The 23,267-nt window shown below is 44.8% G+C and overlaps 1 protein-coding gene across 1 annotated transcript in view; it reads left to right on the forward strand.

The window, feature by feature from the left end:
• CCDC92B (coiled-coil domain containing 92B) overlaps positions 1–23,267 on the forward strand; it is a 152,225-nt gene that overhangs the window by 71,748 nt on the left and 57,210 nt on the right. The window lies entirely within an intron of this gene.

Genomic DNA, 23,267 nt, shown 5'->3' on the forward strand with positions numbered 1-23,267 from the left:
CCACCTTCCCAGAAACCAGGAAGTGGTTTAATAGATACAGCATGATGTCTCTATATCTGGACAGCTCTCTCTTGAGAGACGGTCATATTACCAGTTGATTTTGCTGCTGAAAAGTTTGAATTACTGTATGATAGATCAGACTAATAGAAAAGGATTTGGCACATTTGATTGTACCCATAGAAACCAATTAGATTTAAATTTTTCTTTTTTGTGTTGTCGATTAAATAAATCTCCCAACTAAAGACAGTGCATTAGTTTTATAACGTCTTGGGAATTTTCTACTTTCTGCTAAAATTTCTAAAACATCAGAAACTGGTATGTACCAGTATAGAAAACCATTCCCCACACACGCATGCACATAAACATTTATTAGTGCAGGTCCAGGATTCTATTCTTCCACATTGATAGCACTCAAGATGGTGATGATGGTGATCACACGATTTACCCACTTCTCTGGCCTTGTCCTCATCTGCATCAGCGATGAAAACATTCAATGCATACAGGAAAAATAATGGAGATACAGGAAAAATACAGATAGAATTTGTATAGCGTTAGTGAGAGCTTCCATTGTGAATTTGTAAATTAGGCATGTCACAATTGATCACTGCAAAAGAAACCATAGACCCGATATTCATTTACATAAACTTAAATGAAGCTTTCATATGGCTAAGAGTTATAACTTTGAATGACGCCATTTATTTTACCATAAAATATACTGGAAAACAGAAAAAAATCTAAATGCAGTTAAATGATGAAAAAGTGCAATTCCAACATTGTTTTTTGTTTTTACAGCATTCATTGCACGGGAAAAATAACCTGACAACATGATTTTCAGATCAGTATGGTTACAGTGATATCAAACTTGTATAGTTTATCTTTGGGTAATAAAATGGCCACACACTTCAAATTCGGATATTTTTTTATGAGACCTGTGTTTTTTTATTTTTCCATCAATAGTTATGTGAGGGCTTGGGGGGTACCTGCAACATTTTGATAGCTTTTAATTGCATTTTTAAAAGTTGTGTATTGACCAAGAAACAACAATTCTGTCATTTTGTTCTTTTCAGCAATTGTTGTACATGTTCATTCATATTTTATTTTGAGAGATCTGCCTTTTATGGATGCAGTGATGCCAAATATGAGAGCTGGTGGGAGATGGTAGGAGTGGGAGCCAATGCAAGAATAATTAGCAGTCACTCTACTTAAATACTGCTATCAGTGATTGACAGCGGCATTTAAAAGGTTAAACAGCAGCTATCAGAGCGCACGCAGGCCACTGCCGTTACAAGCATCCCCCAAGCCCACTTCATACATTTGGACTTGATGTAGGGTATACTATCATTTCTTTACTTAGGGCAGCGTTAAAACCTTTATGGTCAGTCCCATCATCAGCTTCCATCCAGCATTATAGAGAAACACCAGATAGAAAATACAATGTTAGGGTGCAGTCAGATGGCCATATAAAATTGGAGCGAAATCGGAATTCACTGCATGAACTGGCCGGCGGCTCTACCGACCTGAGCGTGACAGCTGCATAGAAATAGCAGTGCCATTTCGTGCACTGCATTTCGATCTTGCTCCAATTTTAGATGGCCGTCTGACTGCTCCCTAAGGCCAGATATAACCACAAAGATCCTTATCTTTTATGCTATGACATTACTTTGTGCCTGTATTTTCGAAAAAAAATACTATACTACACTATTATTATGCTACTACTACAGCAATATTAATAGCTGCTGCAAAAAAAACCAGATTGCAAACAAACAACAATTGAGGAAAAAAATTGTTCAACTTTTCTGGATGAAACTCTGAATGGTGTCTTATACACTCGTGTGAACCTTCCCTTAGGGAAAGACACAAGGCAAAGACCGGAGACTTATATAAACAAGGCATCAAGACATTATTCACGTCAGCCATGATGGGGGGGCGTGCTGGAGTTAGATACTCCTGACAGGAGCGCCTGACAGCTGTGCACCTCACCCCAAAGCTTAGTCCAGCCCTGCTGGCGTACGATTTATATTGTAGCAAATGTCGCCACTTGCCTTAAATTTGTCAAACAGCGGTCACAACATTTCCATCTCATTCAAGCTCAGTTCACTTATTCGGAATTTTGAATTGCTGGTCATCAAAAATACAGGGGAACCCACGCCGTTTTTTAAAAAAATAATTTATTAAGAAAGCAGGCGTCGGCTGATGAATACTGCCATCAGCTGCCACCTGCACTCACTGTTATTAGTGGAAGCAGGTGTAGGCTGGTGGGAGCAGTAGTCCCATCAGTCAACACCAGTGACTGGAGGTAAACTTTTTACCTTCAATCACAGCTAAGCTGTCATTTGACAGTGTGGGAACCGCGTCTGTCTAGCCGGTGATAATGATTTTACCGCTGATCAGAATCAGTGTTTGCCGCACTGGCATGCACATGACGGCGTGACAAACACTGGATATTCAAGCCCACATTCAAGTGAATAGAGTCCAGGTTCTGGTACTCGAACCCAAACTTTTTTTTAACTGTTTTTGCCACACCTGCCGGAACCCGAACATCCAGGGGTCCACCCATCTCTATTTATGGTGTCTCATGTTTACTCTTCATGCCACTGTATACTCCCTTCCTACATATTTAGCAGGTTGGCAAATAGGGGACATAAGAAACCTACAGAAGGATCTGACTACCCCAAGCTTGTTAGCAGTCTGTAACCAATGAGCCACATTGGTTTGCATTGGACAAAAGCCTTAGTTTACCTTTAAAACCTTAAAATTCCCTACTATATATCAGCATAATCTGTAAAGTTTTGTACAATATCTGCTATGCGATGCTGTAAATATTGCTGTATATTCATTTATTTTTCACTGACTACTGCTGGAACTAAATCAAACAATTAAATCACAGTAATGAAGGTCATGTTTCCCTGTACTGTACACTTCCTGTAGACCATTGATTTTCCCATTAAGTAGCCCTTATGAATTACTTGCTTTATAAAAAAGAATAAACAGCAGCAAAAAGAGACATTATTGTTCTGTACTTGCAATTTCTTTTTAGTGGGAACATAACAGAAAGACAATATTTTGTGCTAGACAGGAGATAGACTGTTATTAATCTGGTGCTGTAAAATAATTACAGTATAGTAGATACTATATGTGTGGATTCACTAAAGGTTTCTGAAATTAGACCTTTTTAACCTCTTCATGATGTGTGATGCACATTGGGTATGAGGTATGAAGCAGGCTCGGGAACTGAACCCGCTCTATGCATTGCAATGCATAATGTACTTTGTGATAGAAGTCTATTTGTGAAAAAAAATGGAAATTTGGTGAAAATTTTACAACTTACAAACTTAATTTTTAAATCAGAGTTATGTCAAGCAACATACTTAACAAAAAAAGCATTTTGCTCATGTCTACTTTACATTGCCTAAATTTTTTTCTTAGGAAGTCATAAGGGTTAAAAGTAGAGTTGAGCGACTTTTGGTTTTTTAGGGTCGCGTTTCGTTTCGTGAAACCCGACTTTTCTAAAAGTCGGGTCGAGCAAGATCGTCCGATTACAGGGAAAAGTCGGGGTCGTCCCGAAACACGAAACCCAATGTAAGTCAATGGGGAATAAAAGTCGGCAGTGAGAGGAGGACAGGAAACACACCTACAGTGCCCATTTGAATGCCAAAAGCATCAATTCTTCTTACTTAAGCTTGTCAACCTTAATTAACTTCATAATACAAGTTACGCACTGAAAAATGGGGGTTATTTGGCTAAAGTTGTGGGGGGGGAGGGCTGGCTGCAGGTTTTCATGTGCCCTGGGCGAAAGAGCGCCCCTTTAACACATACCACAACTCATCATGCTCCGATACGGCAGAGAAATAGCGGTATAGTACAATGAAAAATACCTCACTTTTTACATCTCATGACGAGGCCCATCTATTTCTCCATACAGAATCATTGGTCCCATATAATGTTTGAAACAGTATATGATGAGCTCCACATAATGCTACAGTATATGTTGGTCCCCATGGATGAAGCTCCACTGTCTTATGGGCCCAAATAATGCTCCAAACATAATGGGCCCCATTTCTAATGCTCTAGTGTATAATGGGCCCTGTAAATGCTGCACCAGTGTCTGATGTCCACGTTTGGAATGTTCCAGTGTATGGTGGGCCCCATCTATCATTCTCCAGAGTATAGTGATCCCCAAAAATTGCTGTCCCAACATTGAAAACAATCAAATAAGTCTCCTCGCTAGGGAATCCCTGTACTTCTCTGGATTCCTCGTCGTCCCCATCTTCCATCTCACTGCACAGTATTTCAACTTTGCAAGTGCTGTGATCCTGGGCAAGCAGGGGGGGCCCACTCGTTGGCGACGGCACTGGCACAGGGTCCATGATAGTACGGTGGTGTGTCTGATGGCGGGTGGGCCGAACCTGCACTTTCATCTGCAGCTTCCTCTTTGTCACCGTGTAAGATGGAACTGTATATGGGAAGGGTAACCTGGGTTTCATCAGGGTCAGATTCAGGTCATGTAGCGTGCGAGGGGAATGTAGTGGTCTGGGTCAATGTACCAGCAGATTCATCGAGCAGTGGCTGGGCATCAGTGCACTTGTGTCGCCCCCAGGAGTACGGTCGCCACAGTGGCATTACCTTCTTCCTAGGGAGTGTGATGTCATGCTTGGGAGCAACGAAGGATCTCTCTAGCAGGTTAACTGATTGGGCGGCGTTATTCCCACGAGTCATGACCCTCCAAACAGCGTTCATGAAGGCAAAGTGTTTGTTTTACGTGGGCAGTATGGTTGCAAAGCTGAACCTTAAAGGAATGTCCAGAAGGGCACCACCAGGAGTGGAGCCTACGGTTAAATTCGACTCCACCTGGGAAACCTCAACCATGCCAGCTACAGAACAGATGCACACATTGCAAGCTTAATTCCGTTAACGAACGAGACTCCGTCATGCCCCGCGGTCCGAGTCCGGCTTACTAGAGGGACACGTGAGGCTCTGGCACATGAGATTGGCCAATAACTGGTGTGTCATGCCCTTACATGTCCGTGGCTGCATGTGCGCTACACTGAAAAGGCCAGCGTTTGTCGCTTACGGGTGCAGATAACCCGCTGAACAACGTTAGTGATGGGGATCACTGATTACAATTATTACCCGCGAATGATGATTTCCCAGTAAGTGCAGGTCAACCGCAGTTCCGGAATTAGGCCTAACCGTCATTCCTGAAAAAATTAAAAACTTACGTGTGCAAACCACAGGTGCTGTAGCTTGCTTAACAGCTCGCCAGCCGTTCTCACGCCCAGTATGGATTACACGTGATTGCACAAAGGTGAGAAAGGGTACCGTATCCCCAGATAACATGTATGGATAGCGAACACATTCAAAATATATGTCTATACATCAGGAGGCAGGCTCAGACGGTGTTAGGCCCAGTATGGATTGCACGTGATTGCACAAAGGTTAGAAAGGGTACCGTATCCCCAGATAACATGTATGGATAGCGTACACATTAAAAATATATGTCTCAGGAGGCAGGCTCAGACGGTGTTAGGCCCAGTATGGATTGCACGTGATTGCACAAAGGTTAGAAAGGGTACCGTATCCCCGGATAACATGTATGGATAGCGTACACATTCAAAATCTATGTCTATACATCAGGAGGCAGGCTCAGACGGTGTTAGGCCCAGTATGGATTGCACGTGATTGCACAAAGGTTAGAAAGGGTACCGTATCCCCAGATAACATGTATGGATAGCGTACACATTCAAAATATATGTCTCAGGAGGCAGGCTCAGACGGTGTTAGGCCCAGTATGGATTGCACGTGATTGCACAAAGGTTAGAAAGGGTACCGTATCCCCGGATAACATGTATGGATAGCGTACACATTCAAAATCTATGTCTATACATCAGGAGGCAGGCTCAGACGGTGTTAGGCCCAGTATGGATTGCACGTGATTGCACAAAGGTTAGAAAGGGTACCGTATCCCCGGATAACATGTATGGATAGCGTACACATTCAAAATCTATGTCTATACATCAGGAGGCAGGCTCAGACGGTGTTAGGCCCAGTATGGATTGCACGTGATTGCACAAAGGTTAGAAAGGGTACCGTATCCCCAGATAACATGTATGGATAGCGTACACATTCAAAATATATGTCTCAGGAGGCAGGCTCAGACGGTGTCAGGCCCAGTATGGATAGCACGTGATTGCACAAAGGTTTGAAAGGGTACCGTTTCCCCGGATAACATGTATGGATAGCGTACACATTCAAAATATATGTCTCAGGAGGCAGGCTCAGACGGTGTCAGGCACAGTATGGATTTGACGGCCCAGATTACACAGCGGAGGAGCAGGGAGAGGTAAAGATTGCAAATGCTGGGGCCCTGCCCAAGCAAGGGGGGCCCACTCGTGGGCGTCGGTACTGGCACTGGGCCCCTCATAGTACAGCGGTGTGTCTGACGGCGGGTGTGCACCACCACCGTCAGAGACACTTGATTGCACTATGAGGGACCCTGTGCCAGTGCCCGCGCCCAAGAGTCGGCCTACCCACCTGTCCAGGGCAACGGCACTCGCACGGTGTCGTGCGCTAGGTGGTGACCCCGGCCATGGGGGGGGAGGCAGCACAGTTAGGGAGTTTTAGAAAGTGGCATATGTTGATGTTGGACATTCAGCTGATGCAAAAGGCGAAATAGGTGAAGTCCCAGGAAGAGGTGGACCAAAGCAAGCCATTTTTCTGTCACCCTATGTGTCATCAGGGGAAGGTGGGACAAAATCCTTGGAAACCCATGCATGGTTCATTTTAATGAAGGTTAGATCATCCACATTTTGGGTTGACAGACGGGTCCTTTTTTCTGTCAGGATTGATCCAGCTGCACTGAAGACTCTTTCCGATAGCACACTTGCAGCTGGGCAAGCGAGCTCCTGTAAGGCATATTGGGCCAATTCAGGCCAGGTGTCCAGTTTAGCGGCCCAATAGTCAAAGGGGAATGACCTGTGTGGGAGAACATCGATATGGGAGGAAAAGTAGTTTGTTACCATAGTTGACAACTGCTGTCACCTGTCACTTTCCATCGATGCAGTATTACCAGTTGTGTGAGCGGTATTTGAAAAATCAGTCCACAACATTGTCATGAAACCCCTGTCTCCAACGCCACTTCTGCTGTGTGCACCACGAACACCTCTGCCAAGCTGCCCCCGGCCCGTACGGCTCGTGTGAGAACCATCACCGCTGCTGTGTGCTGGGAATGCCTCAAGCAACCGATTTACCAGAGTTGCTTGTTTATTAGCCAATATTAGGTCAAGGTTCTCCTGTGGCATTATGTTTTGTAATTTGCCTTTATAGCGTGGATCCAGGATGCTGGCCAACCAGTAGTCGTCATCGTTCATCATTTTGGCAATGCGGGGGTCCCTTTTTAGGATCTGCAAGGCATAATCTGACATGTGGGCCAATGTTCCCGGTGTCAATGATGCACTGCGAGTGCTGGGTGGAGGAGCACTTTCTGGCAAATCCACATCCCTCCAGTCACGCACAAACCCTGTACCAGACCTTGCCACGCCAACATTTTCACTTGCCCCACGAGATGCATCCTCCTCCCCTAAGTAATCATCCCCATCATCATCCTCCTCCTCCTCTTCTTCCTCCACCTCGTCCAGGAGAGGTCCCTGAGCAGACAATGGCTGAATGTCATCAAGGATTCCCTCCTCCTCTTCCTCCTCATCAACATTGGCTGCAGACGCCTGCTCCTTAAGGTGCGTCAAAGTTTGCATGAGCAGACGCATAAGTGGGATGCTCATGCTTAGGATGGCGTCGTCTACGCTTACCAGCCGTGTGCATTCCTCAAAACACTGAAGGACTTTACAGAGGTCTTTCAGCTTCGACCACTGCACACCTGTCAACTCCATGTCTGCTCTCAAAGTGCCTGGCCGTGTATCCTCCCACAAATGCATTATGGCCTGCCTCTGCTCGCACAGCCGCTCCACCATGTGCAGGGTGGAGTTCCACCTTGTTGCAATGTCGATAATGAGGCGGTGGTTGGGAAGGTGGAGCAATCGCTGCATACGAACGGAGTGTACAGGCGACCGGCGGATGTGCGCGCACAGTCTTCGCACCTTCTGGAGCAGGGCTGTTAACTCCGGATAATTTTTGAGGAAGCACTGCACCACCAGGTTCAAGGTGTGAGCCAAGCAAGGTATGTGGCTGAGTTTAGAAAGGGCTATGGCTGCCACAAAATTACGGCCGTTATCACTAACTACCTTGCCTGCCTCAAGATGTACACTGCCCAGCCATGACTCAGTTTGTCGCTTCAAGTACTCGGCCAGCACCTCGGCGGTGTGTCTGTCGCCCAAACACATCATCTGCAACACAGCCTGCTGACGCTTTCCACTAGCTGCTCGATAGGGGGACACATCGTGTGCAACAGTGGCAGCTGCAGATGGAGTGCTCGTACGACTGCGCTCTGTGGACGAGCTTTCACTTCTGGAGGAGGAGGAGGAGGGTCGAACGCCTACAGCCAACTGTTTCCTATACCGTGGGCTAGGCAGCACTGTCCCACCACCGCTGTCCCCTGTGGACCCTGCATCCACCACATTAACCCAGTGCGCAGTGATGGACACGTAACGGCCCTGGCCATGCCGACTGGACCATGCATCAGTTGTGAGGTGCACCTTTCCGCTCACTGACTGCTTGAGTGCATGGACAATGCGGTCTTTCACATGATGGTGGAGGGCTGGGATGGCTTTGCGAGAGAAGAAGTGGCGACTGGGTAGGTCATAGCGTGGTACTGCATAGGCCATGAGTTCGCGGAAAGCTGCGCTTTCCACCAACCAAAAGGGCATCATCTCAAACGAGATTAGTTTGGCAATGTGGGAGTTCAAACCCAGTGTACGCGGATGAGAGACTGAGTACTTTCTTGACCTACTCATAGTGTCTGGGAGGGTGAGCTGGACTTGAGAGCTGCATATGGTGGAAGTAGCGGTGGACAGGGCGGACTGAGAGAGGGTTGATGATGGTGATGGAGTTGGTGTTCTTTCTGATGGCCTAGAATCAGTCTTTCGTTGATATAACAGTGGGATTCCCTGACTGCTGTGGCCTTGCAACGACACCTCAACATTTGCTGCTGTGCTAACCGGTGGGCTTACAGTGGGGGAAACAATGTAGCGTTGCTGACTACCTTCATTGTGATCAGTTGCACATGTGGCACTTGAGGTTTGGTGTTGTGTCCACGCTTGCAAGTGCATACTGGTTAAATGTCTAAGCATGCAACTGGTATTCAAATTTTTCAGATTTTTCCCTCGGCTAAAGGTCTTTGCGCACTTCTTACAGATAACCTTGGCCTGATCATGAGGATTTTGTTCAAAAAAGTGCCACACTGCACTCTTCCTACTTTGGCAGACATTTTGCGGCCTAGCACGCTGTGATCTTTTGACCCTCTGGACAAGCTGTCCAGCAACTCTTTTGATGTTTGGAACCTGTCTTTGGAGTGCTACGGGCCTGCCAGATAACAGCTGTTGTGATGTCGATGTCTGCTGTGGATGCTCCTCATCTGAGCTATTGGAAGCAGCACCCTCTTCCCCCAATGGATGCCAATCTGGGTCAACAACTGGGTCATCCATCACCTCCTCTTCTATGTCATGTGCACCTTCCTCTGTGTCACCGTGTATGGTGGTATAGTGTGCGGGAAGGGGCACCTGAGTCTCATCAGGGTCAGAATCTGGCTCTGTACACTGCGAGGACAATGTAGTGCTCTGAGTGAATGTACCAGCAGAATCATCCATCAGCGGCTGTGCATCAGTGCACTCCATGTCAGATTCATCTTGGCCTGGGTAATTCACCATTTGACTTGATAATCCAGGCATGGTATGTGAAAACAGCTCCATGGAGTAATCAGTAGTATGGCCTGCGTCATCCTTCAATCTTGGTTGGGGTGAAGGACACAAGGAAAGGTGTGGTTCATGAACATGAGCCTCCAATGACGACTCAGTGCTTTTACTTTTTACAACTGAAGAAGAGGAGGCGATAGAGCTGGAGGCTGAGTCAGCAATGTAAGACAAAACTTTTTCCTGATGCTCTGGCTTTAAAAGCGGTTTGCCAACTCCTAGAAAACTAAGCGTTCGAGGCCTTATGTAGCCAGACGATGACGCAGGCTCAACACCTCCTGCATTCGGTCCTATTTTGCTCTTGCCACTACCATCAGATCCACCACCAACACCATCATTACCAGCTGCCAACCCCCGCCCAATTCCACGGCCTCTTCCACCAGCCTTCCTCATTTTTGGTAGAAATGTAGACAAAATCCAACAAACTATATAGTAATGTAAAACAAGGTACAAGGTGTCTATAGGACAGGGGAGATTTTGAATTTCTGCAGACACTTGTGGACACTGGACACTTTTGGATTGTGTGAGGCCCAATGAATATCTGAGCGCTATGTGACAGGCTCGATGGCACAGCTGTGACCAAAGTGACGAGAGGATAAGGGAGATTTTGAATCTCTGCACACACTTTTGGACACTGGACACTTGTGGATTGTGTGAGGCCCAATGAATATCTGAGCGCTATGTGACAGGCTCGATGGCACAGCTGTGACCAAAGTGACAAGAGGATAAGGGAGATTTTGAATCTCTGCACACACTTTTGGACACTGGACACTTGAGGATTGTGTGAGGCCCAATGAATATCTGAGCGCTATGTGACAGGCTCGATGGCACAGCTGTGACCAAAGTGACGAGAGGATAAGGGAGATTTTGAATCTCTACGCACACTTTTGGACACTGGACACTTGTGGATTGTGTGAGGCCCAATGAATATCTGAGCGCTATGTGACAGGCTCGATGGCACAGCTGTGACCAAAGTGACGAGAGGATAAGGGAGATTTTGAATCTCTGCACACACTTTTGGACACTGGACACTTGTGGATTGTGTGAGGCCCAATGAATATCTGAGCGCTATGTGACAGGCTCGATGGCACAGCTGTGACCAAAGTGACGAGAGAATAAGGGAGATTTTGAATCTCTGCACACACTTTTGGACACTGGACACTTGTGGATTGTGTGAGGCCCAATGAATATCTGAGCGCTATGTGACAGGCTCGATGGCACAGCTGTGACCAAAGTGACGAGAGGATAAGGGAGATTTTGAATCTCTGCACACACTTTTGGACACTGGACACTTGTGGATTGTGTGAGGCCCAATGAATATCTGAGCGCTATGTGACAGGCTCGATGGCACAGCTGTGACCAAAGTGACGAGAGGATAAGGGAGATTTTGAATCTCTGCACACACTTTTGGACACTGGACACTTGTGGATTGTGTGAGGCCCAATGAATATCTGAGCACTATGTGACAGGCTCGATGGCACAGCTGTGACCAAAGTGACGAGAGGATAAGGGAGATTTTGAATCTCTGCACACACTTTTGGACACTGGACACTTGTGGATTGTGTGAGGCCCAATGAATATCTGAGCGCTATGTGACAGGCTCGATGGCACAGCTGTGACCAAAGTGACGAGAGGATAAGGGAGATTTTGAATCTCTGCACACACTTTTGGACACTGGACACTTGTGGATTGTGTGAGGCCCAATGAATATCTGAGCGCTATGTGACAGGCTCGATGGCACAGCTGTGACCAAAGTGACGAGAGGATAAGGGAGATTTTGAATCTCTGCACACACTTTTGGACACTGGACACTTGTGGATTGTGTGAGGCCCAATGAATATCTGAGCGCTATGTGACAGGCTCGATGGCACAGCAGTGACCAAAGTGACGAGAGGATAAGGGAGATTTTGAATCTCTGCACACACTTTTGGACACTGGACACTTGTGGATTGTGTGAGGCCCAATGAATATCTGAGCGCTATGTGACAGGCTCGATGGCACAGCTGTGACCAAAGTGACGAGAGGATAAGGTAGATTTTGAATCTCTGCACACACTTTTGGACAATTGACACTTGTGGATTGTGTGAGGCCCAATGAATATCTGAGCGCTATGTGACAGGCTCGATGGCACAGCTGTGACCAAAGTGACGAGAGGATAAGGGAGATTTTGAATCTCTGCGCACACTTTTGGACACTGGACACTTATGGATTGTGTGAGGCCCAATGAATATATGAGCGCTATGTGACAGGCTCGATGGCACAGCTGTGACCAAAGTGACGAGAGGATAAGGGAGATTTTGAATCTCTGCACACACTTTTGGACACTGGACACTTGTGGATTGTGTGAGGCCCAATGAATATCTGAGCGCTATGTGACAGGCTCGATGGTACAGCTGTGACCAAAGTGACTACAGGATAAGGGAGATTGGATTGCTTTTAAAAAAGCAGTTTGCGGAGCAGTGGGTAAACAGCAATGCCAGCCTGTCAGGAAGCCTTAAAAGGCAGCCCAACAACCAACACCACTGATACACCACTATATAGCCTCCCCTTGCACTGCACACAAAGTGACTGGTGTGTTGTGCAGGCCAAATTGCTAGCAGCAGAAGCAGTTTTTTTTTCTTCTCAGCAGGACAAAAAAAAAAAATTGGGATTGCTTTTAAAAAAGCAGTTTGCGGAGCAGTGGGTAAACAGCAATGCCAGCCTGTCAGGAAGCCTTAAAAGGCAGCCCAACAACCAACACCACTGATACACCACAATATAGCCTCCCCTTGCACCGCACACACAGTGACTGGTGTGTTGTACAGGCACAATCGCTAGCAGCAGAAGCAGTTTTTTGGTCTTCTTCCCTGCCTAACGCTCTCCCTACAGAATCAGCAGCAACCTCTCCCTATACTGAGATCGGCAGAAGTAAGATGGCGGTCGGCGTGCACGCCCTTTTATACCCCCTGTGACGCCCACCAAAGCAAGCCAATCACTTGCATGCCCTTCTGAAAGATGGTGGTGACCCGTGCCTATGTCATCACGTTGCCCACAGTGTCCGTGGATCCTGATTGGCTGTAAAAGAGCGCAAAACAAACTTTTGAAACGCGATTTTGGCGCGTAAGTCGCCGACCTCGTGGCCGACCTCATCCTAGGGTCGGGTTTCGTTTCATGAAACCCGACTTTGACAAAAGTCGGCGACTTTTGAAATTTTTCAACCTGTTTCGCTCAACTCTAGTTAAAAGTTGACCATCGATTTCTCATTTTTCAAACAAAATTTACAAAACCATTTTTTTAGGCACCACATCACATTTAAAGTGACTTCGAGAGGCCTATATGACAGAAAATACCCAAATGTTACTCTGGTATAAAAACTGCAACCCTCAAGGTGAACCTCAAGGTGAACAAAACCATATTAAAAAAGTTTATTAACCCTTCAGGTGTTTCACATGAATTAATGGAATGTGGAAGGAAAAAACGAATATTTAACTTTTTTCACAAAAATGTTACTACAGATCCAATTTTTTTTTTCATTTTCACAAGGGTAAAGGGAAAAAATGGACCCCAAAATATGTTGTGCAAGTTCTACTGAGTATGACGATACCCCATATGTGGGGGAAACCTACTGTTTTGGTGCAGGGCTTAGAAGGAAAGGAGCGCTATTTGACTTTTTGAATGCAAAATTTGGTGGAGTAATTATCGAACGCCATGTCACATAAAAATGTTCTTTTAGCCACAAATTTTGCATTTTCACAAGGGTAACAGGAAAAATTGCATCATACAATTTGTTGTGCAATTTCTGAGTACGCAGATACCACATATATGTGGGAAAACATACCACAGGCCTCAGAAAGGATGGAGTGATGTTTTGGAATGCAGACTTTAATGGAATGGTCTGCAGGTGTCATGTCGCGTTTGGAGAGCTACTGATGCGCCTAAACAGTGGACACCCCCATAAGTGACGCCATTTTGGAAACTAAACCCCTCAAGGAATGTAAATTAAAAAATCTAATTTTTCCCACAAAAATGTTTTTTATTGCAGCCCTCCTCTATGTAGCACAAGCGTTCAGATGGAGACTATTGAAGCATGTGAAAGGAAAAAAAATGTTTTTAAAAATATTAAAACAATAAAAAAATATGAGTTCAACTTGCCCCCATTCGCATCATTCAAAATAAAATAGTTTAAAAAAAATAAAAAATACACATATTTGGTATCTCTGAGGTCAAAATCGCCTGATCTATCAATATATAAAAATAATTAATCTGATCGGCAAACGGCGTAGCAAGAAAAAAAATCGAAATGGCAGAATTCCGTTTATTTGTCGAGGCAACATTGCAATAAAATGCAATATCAGGTGATCAAAAGATAGTATTTACATCAAAATGGTATCAATAAAAGAACCATAATAGCAGGTCAGTTTTAGCATTTAGCGAACATGGGAAAAAAATCCAAAAAGCAATTATGGAATTGCACTTGTTTTGCAATTTCACCACACTTCTAATTTTTTCCCATTTTCCACTTTCCCGTTTCTTGATATGAGAAAATCAATAATGTCATTCAAAAGTACAACTCATCCTGCAAAAAACAAGACCCCTCACGGCCATATTGATGAAAAAATAACAAAGTTATGGTTCTGTAAAGAAGGGGAGCAAAAAGCGAAAACGCAAAAACAGAAATACTCCCGGTCCTTAAGGGGTTTTAACTCTCCATGTGCCAATCTGGCCTCAAATATACTTTGAAATAGAGAGGATCAAGCTTAGCTTTGGGTGTGTATGGGTGCACCCCCCTAATGAGGATTCACAGTGTGTATAAATGACTATTCATTGGCCACAGTGCATATGTACATTTGCATGTTAACCCCTTAACGACCAGGGGTATTTTTGGTTTTAACAGAAAAATGATCCCTAAAACTTCACTTTTAATCAATGTTTAAAATCTGGACAATCCCAGTGCATAAGGACTAGAGTAATATTTAAACAGACACCAGACAAAAAATAATAATAGATACTCCAGGTCACTAAACTCGCCCTGGTGGGCCCTGGCAATCCCTGCCTAGCCGCGGAGGTTGGCACCCTAGTTGTAGACGATAGTGGCGCCCCCGCTCAACGTCGGTGACCCTAATACACCCTACAAGACCCTAGTCCACGACGAGGATACACAAAAAAACACAAACACACAATAACCACCCGAAAAACCCTGGTGGAGAGACTGTATAATGTCTCAGAAGATGTTTAACTTATCTCGTACTGAAATCATGGGTAAATAGACCCATCCCAGATATTATCTCGTAGTAAAAAATACTGATATATAGCAGCTTATATTGGCTTAGCTCGTAATAAAAAGGCTTATGCTGCAAAATAACAGACCTAATATAGCCCCCCCCCAAAAAAAGGGAAAAAGAAAAAACGTATACAGTAAGAGGTGCAGCCACAGGGATGCACAATCCAAGCACCTCAGGTTACATAACAGCCAAAATTATCCACCAGATAAAAATTAGTGCCATAAAAATAATATACACAAAGCTTAAATAATGGACATAATAGTCCTACATATAAACAGTGGTGGCAGCAAAAAACAATCCCTGATTGCCAGGTTGCCCTAATACAGAAACATTTTGCCAACCATCAAACAATAGGTCTGTCAGCGTTATGAAAATACTTATCAGCCATCAGAAGATATGAGGCCCAGCCCAACGCGTTTCCCCCTCCTAGATATTGAGGGTTCATCAGGGGAAGAGAAGGAAAGGGGATTCCATCCCCTCTGGCCGAAAGATCAGTGCAGTGTGCGGTGTCTTTTCCGTGTCTCTAAGGCTCATATTTACCGCGTTCTAGTTGTGACGTCACTTCCGGTGACGCGCCGCAATCACGTGTGGTGTAAACAATACTCTCATTGGAGGGATTCAGAAGCATGAGACACCGGCAACGTCACTTCTGCAGTGCGCACACATAGTGGGGAAGAATTATGATGGACACCATCCTGCTTCCCATCTAAACATGCGGCGTCACCTCCAAACCCACACCCCGGAACTTGCGTTTCCTATACATCGCGTCCTGCATCACCCAAATTATATCACAACATAAGATAAATCCATGTAGCAGCTCATAATAGTAGATAATCGCTGCAGGATGTAATGTTGTAATCATACGTAATTATGAACAATAATAACTCAATAAGGAAATTCCAAGACATCTCCAATAACATGGAAAGATATATAAAGATATTCCTTATAGGTAGAGCATTAGTCATCATAACAGAGCACTCAAAAGACCTCTATGTATCCAAAAAAAAGATAAATGAAAAAATAAAGTAACACAATAAGCACACAAGAAAAATAGCATGCTGGATTCATCAAGTACCATCTTATAGAAAGCTAGTAAAATTCAACTGCTCATTTAAACCATTAGGGCTTTGTGATTCAAGCCAGAAAATCCAACGTGTCTCACGTTGTAGGATTTTCTTGTCCCAATCCCCCTGTCTTGCCAGAATCTGAACTCTCTCAATAACACAGAAACCAATCTGCTTCTCGTCCCCACCATGAACCAAGTTGACATGGCGTGCTAATGGTGTATCTCTCTTATGTCTGATATCACCCAAATGTTCACCAATACGTATGCGGAGCTCACGTTTGGTTTTGCCCACATAGTCTCGGGGACAGGAACATTTGCATAAGTAAACAACCCCTGCAGTTTTGCAGTTCGCAAATGAATTCATCTTGTATGTCCTTTTCGTGTAAGCACTGGTAAAGGTTTTCGAAGGTATAACAAACTTGCAAAAACTACAGTGTCCGCATCTGAACGTTCCAACCTGCCTGTTTGTTAACCATGTTCCCTCCTTCTTCTGAGGTTCAAGATGACTCTTTACCACCATGTCTCTAATAGATTTGCCCCTCCTATAGGTCACTGAGGGTCTAGAAGGAATTATCTCTCTAATATCCCGATCGGTCCTGAGAATAGCCCAGTGTTTCTTCAAAATCTCCATTACTCTCCCTGACTGATCATCAAACGTACCTATCAACCTAACAAGGCTGTCAGAATTTTTCTTCTCTCTCGGGACCAATAAAGATGATCTCCTTGTCCGTCTTGCCAGATTGTAAGCTGGCTGAATAGTATTGATGGGGTAACCCCTGTCCCTAAACCTACCCCATAAATCACCTGATTGTTCCTCAAAATCATTCCAGTCGGAGCAGTTCCTCCTGCGTCTGAGAAACTGCCCCCTGGGAATACCACGTTTCAGGGGGGGGGTGATGACTCTCCCATCTTAAAAGACTGTTCGTTGATGTGGGTTTACGATACAAAGATGTTTTTAGGGATCCATCCCTTCCAATGGATATTGTAGTATCCAAGAAAGTGATGCTATCCCCCCCAATCTCATGTGTAAAGAACAGACCCATCTCATTCTTATTCAAATAGTCCACGAAGGACTTGAAGGACTCCCGGTCTCCTGTCCATAGGACGAGAATGTCGTCAATGTAGCGTCCCCAAAACACAATGTTAGGGGACCAGACGACATCCTCGTCCCTGAACACCACAGTGTCCTCCCACCAGCCCAGGAGCAAATTAGCATACGTGGGGGCACAAGGGCTCCCCATCGCAGTGCCCCTGAGCTGGTGGAAGTATCTGCCATTAAACAAAAAATAATTATGGCAGAGTACAAACTCCAGAAGCTGTAACAAAAATTTATTATGCGCCCCCAGATGGACCCCCCTACCTTTAAGGAAATAGTCGACTGCCTTCAGGCCTTCAGTATGTCCAATACTACTGTACAGAGCTTCTACATCAATAGATGCTAGGATAGTGCCTGGGTCAACTATGATCCCCTCTAATTTGTTTAGGAGATCCATAGTATCTAAGGTAGGAGGGAAGGGCCAATACAAATGGTCTCAACAATTTATCCAGATAGACACTGGAGTTTTGACACAGGGCGTCAATCCCAGAGACAATTGGTCTCCCTTTTAGTGGGTCAATACCCTTGTGAATTTTTGGCAACGCATAAAATGTTGCAATGACTGGCCATTTTGGCAACAAAAAGTCAAATTCATTTTTTGAAACTAACTTTGTTTCAAGGGCTTGCATCAAGATCTTAGACAGTCCAAAACTAAAGTCCCTCGTGGGATCTACTTTCAGAGTCTCATAAGTCGATTGATCAGACAAAATAGAGAGACACATCTCAATATATTTATCCCTTTCCAGGATAACTGTATTGCCTCCCTTGTCTGACGGCTTCCATATAATCTGCTTATTGTTCATCAACCCTTCCAGGGCCTTTCTTTCACAATAAGAGAGATTGGGTTGAGTCTGTTCAGTCCTAGGATTGATACTACGAATCTCATCAGAAACTAGTTGCAGAAAGATGTCAATACACCCAGTCTCCCCCATCGGGGGTGTCTTTTTACTCTTTAATTTCAAATCAGAGAACGGTCCAGCCCCAATTTCCCGTTGTCCTTCCTCTGCCAAACTGGTTAGAAGAAGAACATCAGGAAATTCCTCCAATGTTATACCTAATTGCTGACACTTAACCTTGTCACCCATAGAAAAAAATTTTTTCCATTTCAATTTCCGTATAAACAAATTAATGTCTTTTATCCATTCAAAAGGATCGAATTTAGTAGTTGGTACAAAGGAGAGTCCTCTACTCAGGACATCAATCTCCATCTTAGTAGGAGCATAGGAGGACAGATTAATGATCTGGTTATCAAACCCCCTCTTCATCCCTACTTGGTACGTTCCCTTAGTTTGTAGGGAGCCAAACCCTTCGTTTCTAAAAAAGAGGAGGAGGGGGATGATGAACCACCAGCCGTAGAGGAGGGCTGATTTATATGCCCCGAAGTAGTGTTCATTTGTGCTCTCCCATAGAACCTGTCTGTTTCCTGCCATCTTCTACCACTACCTCTACGACTGCGTCCCCTACTTCTGTAGTTATTTTTTCTACCGTGATAGCCCAGATTTCCCTCAGCGTCTGATGACTCAACCTCTGAGGATGATATATCTGTCGGACAATTTTTCTTATCCGAGAGAGCAGGATATGCCCTCTTTTCCTTAAATTCTGTAGTATCCCTTATAAACCTCCTATGTTTCCTCTCTTTAATATACAGTTGGTACTTCTCAACCGCAGTTTTAAGATTCTCCTCCTTTATTGCAAAATCAGTCGTAGTTTTAAATTTCAACACATTCTCTGTCAATTCCTTCACCTTCAGGGAGGTTTTTTCAAGAGTGACTTTCTCTTCATCAAGCAACACCTGCATTAAACGTAGGGATGAGGCAGTTAGTTCCTCCTCCCACCTGTTTAATAATATTGGGGTTCTACATCTAGGGGCAGGTGTCAAATGAATCCTCAGCCCACGTGGAACAATTTTTTGTTTAATATAGTTTTCTAATGATTGTACTTCCCACCAGGATTTAATATTATCTTTAAATGCCTCAAGCAGATCGGAAAACAGTGTCCTGAGAGAGGGACCCGTAGCAGACAAGGAATCAGTTTCTAATTCTGAAAATACCTCTTTAGCATCATCTAGCCATCTTTTAGTATCAATAGGACCCGACAAAAAACCAGCCATGCTAGTCAAGCAAAAAAACCTCCAAAAAATATTTTGGGATCAAAGACAAGAAAAGAAAAATGATCCCTAAAACTTCACTTTTAATCAATGTTTAAAATCTGGACAATCCCAGTGCATAAGGACTAGAGTAATATTTAAACAGACACCAGACAAAAAATAATAATAGATACTCCAGGTCACTAAACTCGCCCTGGTGGGCGCTGGCAATCCCTGCCTAGCCGCGGAGGTTGGCACCCTAGTTGTAGACGATAGTGGCGCCCCCGCTCAACGTCGGTGACCCTAATACACCCTACAAGACCCTAGTCCACGACGAGGATACACAAAAAAACACAAACACACAATAACCACCTGAAAAACCCTGGTGGAGAGACTGTATAACGTCTCAGAAGATGTTTAACTTATCTCGTACTGAAATCATGGGTAAATAGACCCATCCCAGATATTATCTCGTAGTAAAAAATACTGATATATAGCAGCTTATATTGGCTTATCTCGTAATAAAAAGGCTTATGCTGCAAAATAACAGACCTAATATAGCCCCCCCAAAAAAGGGAAAAAGAAAAAACGTATACAGTAAGAGGTGCAGCCACAGGGATGCACAATCCAAGCACCTCAGGTTACATAACAGCCAAAATTATCCACCAGATAAAAATTAGTGGCATAAAAATAATATACACAACGCTTAAATAATGGACATAATAGTCCTACATATAAACAGTGGTGGCAGCAAAAAACAATCCCTGATTGCCAGGTTGCCCTAATACAGAAACATTTTGCCAACCATCAAACAATAGGTCTGTCAGCGTTATGAAAATACTTATCAGCCATCAGAAGATATGAGGCCCAGCCCGACGCGTTTCCCCCTCCTAGATATTGAGGGTTCATCAGGGGCAGAGAAGGAAAGGTGATTCCATCCCCTCTGGCCGAAAGATCAGTGCAGTGTGCGGCGTCTTTTCCGTGTCTCTGAGGCTCATATTTACCGCGTTCTAGTTGTGACGTCACTTCCGGTGACGCGCCGCAATCACGTGTGGTGTAAACAATACTCTCATTGGAGGGATTCAGAAGCATGAGACACCGGCAACGTCACTTCCACAGTGCGCACACATAGTGGGGAAGAATTATGATGGACACCATCCTGCTTCCCATCTAAACATGCGGCGTCACCTCCAAACCCACACCCCGGAACTTGCGTTTCCTATACATCGCGTCCTGCATCACCCAAATTATATCACAACATAAGATAAATCCATGTAGCAGCTCATAATAGTAGATAATCGCTGCAGGATGTAATGTTGTAATCATACGTAATTATGAACAATAATAACTCAATAAGGAAATTCCAAGACATCTCCAATAACATGGAAAGATATATAAAGATATTCCTTATAGGTAGAGCATTAGTCATCATAACAGAGCACTCAAAAGACCTCTATGAATCCAAAAAAAAGATAAATGAAAAAATAAAGTAACACAATAAGCACACAAGAAAAATAGCATGCTGGATTCATCAAGTACCATCTTATAGAAAGCTAGTAAAATTCAACTGCTCATTTAAACCATTAGGGCTTTGTGATTCAAGCCAGAAAATCCAACGTGTCTCACGTTGTAGGATTTTCTTGTCCCAATCCCCCTGTCTTGCCAGAATCTGAACTCTCTCAATAACACAGAAACCAATCTGCTTCTCGTCCCCACCATGAACCAAGTTGACATGGCGTGCTAATGGTGTATCTCTCTTATGTCTGATATCACCCAAATGTTCACCAATACGTATGCGGAGCTCACGTTTGGTTTTGCCCACATAGTCTCGGGGACAGGAACATTTGCATAAGTAAACAACCCCTGCAGTTTTGCAGTTCGCAAATGAATTCATCTTGTATGTCCTTTTCGTGTAAGCACTGGTAAAGGTTTTCGAAGGTATAACAAACTTGCAAAAACTACAGTGTCCGCATCTGAACGTTCCAACCTGCCTGTTTGTTAACCATGTTCCCTCCTTCTTCTGAGGTTCAAGATGACTCTTTACCACCATGTCTCTAATAGATTTGCCCCTCCTATAGGTCACTGAGGGTCTAGAAGGAATTATCTCTCTAATATCCCGATCGGTCCTGAGAATAGCCCAGTGTTTCTTCAAAATCTCCATTACTCTCCCTGACTGATCATCAAACGTACCTATCAACCTAACAAGGCTGTCAGAATTTTTCTTCTCTCTCGGGACCAATAAAGATGATCTCCTTGTCCGTCTTGCCAGATTGTAAGCTGGCTGAATAGTATTGATGGGGTAACCCCTGTCCCTAAACCTACCCCATAAATCACCTGATTGTTCCTCAAAATCACTCCAGTCGGAGCAGTTCCTCCTGAGTCTGAGAAACTGCCCCCTGGGAATACCACGTTTCAGGGGGGGGGGGGGTGATGACTCTCCCATCTTAAAAGACTGTTCGTTGATGTGGGTTTACGATACAAAGATGTTTTTAGGGATCCATCCCTTCCAATGGATATTGTAGTATCCAAGAAAGTGATGCTATCCCCCCCAATCTCATGTGTAAAGAACAGACCCATCTCATTCTTATTCAAATAGTCCACGAAGGACTTGAAGGACTCCCGGTCTCCTGTCCATAGGACGAGAATGTCGTCAAGGTAGTGTAGTGTCGGTGGTGGGGTGCCGAGCTGGGGGGGTGATAGGGGGTGGTCCCACCTCTTACCGCGCAGAGATGATAACAGAGACACGATGAGGCAGATTCTGGGTGCAACAGGTCCAAGTTTATTGTTCACCGTCCGACTGACGGTCCTCGCGGTACACCGCGATATCTCTCTCTCTGCCCTCCGTGTCCAGGGCCGCTTCAACACCGTACGTTGCGCTAGGGACGTATTTATACGTACCGTCCCGTCTCACACTGTGACAATCCTGACAGCTCAGTTACTGTGGCCGCCTTAGGCCCGTACACCATCAGCACTTTACTGGCCAGTTTCGTCGTTACACATACGGTGTCTTCCACCCAGAGCCTTGTCTCTGCTGCGGTCCTTTCCTGTCAGGACCACCCCCCTGACGTTTCCTCTCCTCAGTCCCCTTGGTCGGATTCTCCTCAGGGCACACAGACTGGCGTAGTCCTCCTGTCACCTGAGCTCCCCCTGGGGACTGGAACCTTCTGGAACCCTCCCTCAGTATTTATAACTCTCCCGGTTCCTTGAAACTGTCACTCTAACTGTCACCACGCCCCCCATGACCAACGGTTTCTAAAGCCCTAAGCTGCTGTAAAGTCCTTTGCTCACACTCCACCCTGCCATCTAATGGTCATCCCAAGGTACTGCACGTCCACTACACTTTCCTAGTTGTTTCCCCACTGTAATCACTGACTCCTACCTACACTGTGCAAACCTATCTTTCTTCACTCTGACTAGTCCGTCCGTCCGGTCACCTTCCCTACACTCCCCCTTCCTTTGTCCATTGTCGTCCTCGACAATCGTCATCCCTGCCTTCGTCGTTCTGAATCTACACCTACATTCTGTTGTCGGACCAGAAGTTGAGCCAAACCCACTATCTGCGGGGGCCGAACCATACTGGGAGCACTATGCTCTGAGCAGCCTACTGCTACTCACCAGCGCGCACGCCACATGACAACGTCTTTCAAATTGGGCAAGGTACACCCGTATTCTCTCTACGGCGTGTATCTTTCCCCTACTCTCCCCTACTGTTACCTTTCACTATCCGGTACGCCATGATCGAGGCCACTCACCTACCAGATCATTGCCGGCGCCCCCCTTTCCTTCTTCAGGGGTGTCCGTGGTGTTGGGGACCTGTTGCATTTTACTTTGGCATATCATACAATAAACAACTTTATAATAGCACAAGTACCCATTTTTATATTATTTTTTTTTTTCATTT

The sequence above is a fragment of the Dendrobates tinctorius genome, unplaced genomic scaffold (assembly GCF_039654945.1).
Source record: "Dendrobates tinctorius isolate UK_male_01 unplaced genomic scaffold, ASM3965494v1 ptg000016l, whole genome shotgun sequence".
Taxonomy (NCBI): Eukaryota; Metazoa; Chordata; class Amphibia; order Anura; family Dendrobatidae; genus Dendrobates; species Dendrobates tinctorius.